Source organism: Choloepus didactylus, chromosome 13, assembly GCF_015220235.1.
Source record: "Choloepus didactylus isolate mChoDid1 chromosome 13, mChoDid1.pri, whole genome shotgun sequence".
NCBI classification, from domain to species: domain Eukaryota; kingdom Metazoa; phylum Chordata; class Mammalia; order Pilosa; family Megalonychidae; genus Choloepus; species Choloepus didactylus.
This window is the reverse complement of record NC_051319.1, coordinates 41,960,905-41,967,349: the sequence shown is the minus strand read 5'-3', so window position 1 is coordinate 41,967,349 and position 6,445 is coordinate 41,960,905.

The window sequence follows — 6,445 nt, the reverse complement described above, 5'->3', positions numbered from 1 at the left end:
CTAGGGCAATTATCCCCAAACCCCGACACATAGGTTGACTTGACTGTGCTGAGGCCTATTATCCACATTCTTCTTTAAACATTAAATGAAACTATTTATTTGCAAGGATTCTTTCTCTCCTGTTAGAACAGTAACTTCAAAGTTTCTTTCCTGTAACATACATCAGTTATAGTGCATAACTATTATCAAGCTGTCAAAACAATTGAAACTGTCATGACAGTCCAACTCCATGATACCTTTGGATTGTATTTACACAAAACAAAGAACATACAAAATTTAACTCAAAAAAGGCTACCAAACTCACAATACATGTGAAGCATCACATGCCTTTATTCATGGAGAACAATTTGGGGAAGATATGCCTATTAAAGGTTTGCATTCATCATTCCATTCATCACAGAGAAAAATCATGGGTTTTCTGACCATTAACAGTCATTTTCAAAAGCCATCTACCACCTAATTTGGTTTGGTGCCCAAAGCATTCTGTGCATACATGTTCTCAATGCATGCTACCTGAATAAGTCCAATCACTTTTAATCTAGGAAATGGTCAGAGAAAAATTGTGTGTGTGTGTGTGCGTGTGTATATTCTATGATAATGATTGATTTCAAAATGAAGTTCTGATAGAAAGAGTGCCAGGCCTGCCACCTACTACCACCAGGCTGAAGGGGCAACAGGCAGGCTGCATAGAAAGTCTGTGAATGCAGAGTTATTATATAGCCCACATAGACAGGCTAGTTAATAATGTCTTTGAGAACAACCACATAGGTTGTTATAAACTTTGATTGCATATCTAAATTTGTACCTTTAGGCACAAAATGTTTTGTAAGAATTTCTATAATTCCACAAAGGTCCAAACACACACTCGCAGAGCCCTCCTCCACCTCAGCTTTCAATTGCCTCAGCTGTTTTTATTAAAACTAGTAATTGTAGAGGTGTCGTGAATGTAGGTTTAAAACCAGACAGGCTATTTCACCTTTTCCATTTGTAGTCAAATAGGAATTGTTTTTTTTTATTTTTTGCCAAACAATTGTCCGTCTTTTAGATGTATGGTGAAGCCTCAAATAAAGGAATTAATATCATTTCAAGGCTTTGTCACTGAATGATGAATTCTACAGTTATGCATAAAAAAGACATAAAATTGTTTTTCTCCAGAAGCTATGAAAAACTAAGATGCACCAGTCTCAAGAGATTTTTGCAAAAAAGATCAAAAGATGGTTAAAATATTTCTATATGAAAAATGAAGACAAGCTGAATTCCCAACAGTCCTCATCAAAGTCAGTTTACATAGTGGTTAGACAACAAATAAGAACATTGTCAGCAACTCAAGAAAACTCCAGCAGAAATCATTGAAAATCTCTCTGGATTCTCAGTTGACCCTAGACAAAACAAAAACAAGCCTAAAAACAACAATACACACGAGAAACCAGACTAGGCATTGAGATGACAGCAAAGCAAGTCCAACAACAAGATGTAAACATGCAGGTTATGGTACATAGAATAGAAAGGAAAAAAAAAAAAAAAAAACCAGAAATATTTTATTCTCTATTAGGAGAGTAAGGACATGTTGAAAATGGATCCCTTTTCATAATAATCCAAAGTAAAATGAATGCCTGACAGCAAGTCACAACTGTAGTCAGGGACAGTGGGGAAGGAATGCATTGTACTGTGTGGCTTTGCGGTTTGATGAGAGCTGCTGGTCCTAAAGATGCGAGAGCACATGTGTGGGTTACCCTGGGAGGAAAGCTCCTTGCCCACACCTAACCCAACGCCTCACATGCTGTGCTGGCGCAAAAGCAGCCTGGCCCCAGAAAGGGTTGTGGTCAACTTTTCAGAAGTTGTGGCAACATCAGGGAAGAGAGAGGAAGGAGCCAGCAAAAGGGAAGGGGTGGAGGGAGAAGCCACTTTCTAGAACATCTCTTTGTGCATTCATGTTATTTCTCATTTTGTTACTGTGGTTTGGAGCTATGTACCCCAGAAAAAACATGTTCTTAAACTTAATCCATTTTTGTGGGTGTGAACCCTTGTAAACAGGACCTTTTGTGTGTGTGTGTGTGTGTGTGTGTGTGTGTGTGTTTTGTATTTGTATTTTTAATTCAATTTGATTGAGATATATTCACATACCCTACAATCATCCACAGTGTACGATCAATTGTCCACAGTACCATCATATATTTGTGCATTCATCACCGAAATTAATTTTTGAACATTTTCATTAGGCCAAAATAAATAAATAAATAAAATACAAATAAGAATAAAAATGCAAGTAAAGAAGAACACTCAAAACATCCCATCCCCCATCCCCCCATTCGTTTACTTTTTGTTCCCATTTTTCTACTTATCTAAACAGGACCTTTTGATGAGGTTACTTCAGGTAAGCTGTGGCCCTGGATGGGTCTTAAACCTATTTCTGAAGGCCTTATAGGGAAAGTCACAGAGAGGGGGAAAAGCCACAAAGAGAGCAGCCAGAAGCTGAACATCAGTGGAACCCAGAAGAGAAGAAAGAGGCCAGGAGAGGCTGCCATGTGCATTGCCATGGACAGAGGAGCCAAGGGCCAAGGATTGCCAGCAGCCTTCCCCAGAACACCCAGTCTTTGGGAAAAAAAGCATTGCATTGATGAACGCCTTAATTTGGGCTTCTCCTAGCCTCAAAACCATGAGCCAATAACTTCCCATTGTGTAAGCCAACCCATTGCATGGCATTTGCTTTAGCAAAGAGGGAACTACAAGTTACCAAATTTCCAGACAACAAAGTATAGTATAAAAGTATCTCTGGTTTCATACACTTTTTTCTTTCTTTATAGTAAAGTGACCACAGGAACAGCTTACCTGTCAGATCTAGAGAAATCAACCTCTGGAGAGACATACTCTGTATGGGGGTCACAGACCAAAGATTGAGATTGAAGTTTCACTAATGCTCTAAAAGCAGTGTTCAGATAGCCAGAAATGGCCACCTGAAAGACTTGTGGGATGAAAAATAGAAAACTTTGCTGATAAACAGCAGTATGCTGTTAAATGACATGACTAAAAACCATCTTTGAAACTCCTGATTTGCTGTGTCATTATTCTCCCCAAGACAGCTTTAACGTTCTAGATATGAACACACTACATTTAAAACTTAATTATTTTGGATAAAATACTGTAAAATCTCAAAACACATGTGTGTATGGGTTTTGTGTGAAATATATGTTGTCCTCCATACCCAATTAATGGGCTAAAGTTGTGTGTTCTGAAGTGGGCTGTTGACATCCCAAGGAGTGCAAAGATGATTCATTTGGGTATGGGAAGAAATTTTTAAAATATTTTTTATGTCATCCCTTTAAAATTTTTCTTTGTTGTTTATGTCACATACATAGTTTACTAGTGTAGTAGTAAATACATATAATATGTAAATAAATATACATGTATTGGTGACATTTTAAACTTAATTTTCAAACTTCTTAAAAAATTACTTTATCAAATAAAAAACATTTCCAAACAAAACACAGCAAAGTAATGGGAAAAACAAATATCCTGAAATAATTTCATTCCTTCCAATATACTCCTACTGTACCAAAAGAAAATGAACAAACCATAGTCAAACCTGAGGATTCCCATATCATTAAGATCAGCCTCAATATCTTATCTTTTCTTATTAGATTAAACTTGTAACCAATCGCTGCACTTTATTCAACAGTTACTGTGCAGCAGGAAATTTTATGTTATGTATATTATGTCTAATTCTCACAAGAATTGTAAAGTAGGAACTATTTTTCCCATTTATTAAAAAAAAACCCATAAAAATGAAGCTCATGTTATGAACTATTTCTTGCAAGTTGAGATATAATTGCAACTTATCTTTAAATTGCAACTATATCTTTATTTATATTTACTATATTTATATGTTTAAGTCTTTACATTTATAAAGATTTACATTTATAAATCTTTCCTTTTAAATTATATAAATATATACATGTATAAAGAAATAAAAATATCTTTACATTCCAACTCCTACAAAGATAAGAAATCTAAGTGAGCACATCCAGTAAGCTGGGCATGCTATTGACAGAAAAATGAACAAGACTGCTGCTTCTCTGATTTTAACCCCAAGGGATTTAAGGGCCACTCTCTTTAATTGCTATTTATTTTACAAAACACTTACTTGTCATGCAGTACATGCTATTTTTGCTCCCTCTCCCTGTAAGAAGTATGTTCTTAAGGGGAAAGCTATATCTTAAATCCTTTTATCCCCAGAATGCCTGTTCAGTAGACAGTTTGTGGGTGATGATGGTGGTGGTGACCATTCTCTTCTGTTCTCTGGTTAGAAGACAGAGCCCAGAATGGTTTCCAACTCAAGGCAGTTCAAAGTGTTTTTCAATTCACACTGTAACTCATGGCAGGGGAGGGGTTGGCAAACAGGTTTTATCTCCAGTGCAAAGCTGATCAATTCAGTAGCAGCTGCCCAAAGTGCTGGGATAAGAAAGATAGTGAGGCCACATCTGAACTCCGAGGAGGACTGTGCTGTGATGAATTGGTGATGTCTGCCACACGCATAGGTTAGGAGCATAGCGGTACACTGCTCAGTATTTGATATCCTAGCTCCAATCACTTAACCAAAATCGGAATTTCGCTAAGTACAAGAACTTCGTATCACAAAAGTTCCTTTCCCTAACTGAAACTTTGCTCAGGGATAAAGGATTCAAAGTCTTCCAAATATATATTTCCATGTGTAATCCTTTTAACTAAAAATTTGGTGAAGCATACTATTCCTGGTGAATCAGTAAAAAGATCAGCATCATGAACCCACTGTCCCCCGCCCCGTCCTCTTTCCACTGCATAGTTAAAATGCTTTTCCGACTGCATTCAGCAGGAGCTTTGAAAGTGCCACTAACTTTTGCATAAAAGCAATAGGATCAAAGCTCTTCTTTCCAGAAGCAACCCAGCATCACTTAAGGCTTCCACTGACTGTGTAGCTACTCTCTTCCACTTTGGTAGATGTTGCATTTTTCTTTTTAAAGAGTTCTCTTTTCTCATCCTATGCTCTCCTACAAATCTGTACATCAAATAAAAACCTCAAGATCAGGGGTGACAAAGTTCAGGAGATTTAGCTTCAGGCTTTTCCTCAGAAACCACTTAATAAAACCTTGCAAAGTCATTTCACAATGGCAAGAATAAAAGTTCAACTTGTCCCCTAGCTGGAGTAAAGAAATGTCCTAGGGGCTCAGCAAACTCAAAATAACAAATTAAACCCATTCTTCTTTTGATTTGTTTCTTGTAGTGTTCCACTCAGCCAGAAAAATCCTTGATATTTTTCTAATGTAAAAATCAAAGAAGAACATTTCATAATTCCTATCTAAAGAAGCACATTCTAAACTGAAGCACATCATTATGTGCCAACTGCCTCCACTTCCAGCTTTATAATCACATTTAATTATATTTCCAAGGCAATCTTCATCAATCCATTTCCCTAATCAAATTACATTACTTAAAAAGGCAATTTTACTTAATACTTGCTGTCCTGTCTGCTTTACAGCCATGTACATTCTTGTTCTTTCTAGAGCATTTATGCCATTTATAAATCACTTGACAATCCATCTTTCCTAGTTTCTCTGACTGAAAACAAACCACTTGAGCCAGGGTCATTGAAAATTTCCCTTAAAAAGACAGCTTACAATAGTTATAAATGAAGTCAAAGCTTTTCCAAGGCAAAAGTATGTTGGATATATAAATGAACAAGAAAATAATTTTAAATGACTTGTTTTTTCTCAAGATCTCAAGTAAAGTTCTTTCTTTAGCTAACGGCCACTTGCCTTTAAAACTTAACTGATAATCTTCCTAAAAGCTTTCTAAATCCCAAATATTGAAATCATTTAAATAAATGATTTAAATTGATGACACAATGACCTGTGCCATCAACCTTACGGGACGGGAGAAACAGTGTCCTGAATAGCAGCCCAGCCAAGCTGGGGTCTAGATCTGGGGGTTCTGCTGACTGGGAAGGCAGAGTGCAGTGAACAGGTTTACATCTTAATCCATCCCCAGATGGATTTTCCTCAGACTGCTGGCTACAGGAGTCCCAGAACCAGAGGCACAAAATACAACTTGATGAAAGACAGACAAACAAGAAAAATTCACCTAAACAGACTGAGGCAAGGACTGAAACACCACTGCTATTTTACACATCAGCTGATCCTCTAAAACATGGCATTTTTGTGAAAAAGTTTTTTGTACGAGTTATGTGGTGTTACAACATACACAAGGGCAGGCACAATATATCAGGTATATTCTGGCCAAAATCATGCCCTGTTTAGTATGGATTATTACATTGAATAAAAATGAAAAAGAAAAAAAAAAGTGTACAAAAACAGAAACAATGTTAAGACTAAAGAAAATATGATTTTTACCTCAGTTAGAAAGAAATACAGTTTATCTTTCATTATTATTATTATTGATAAGATACTACCTA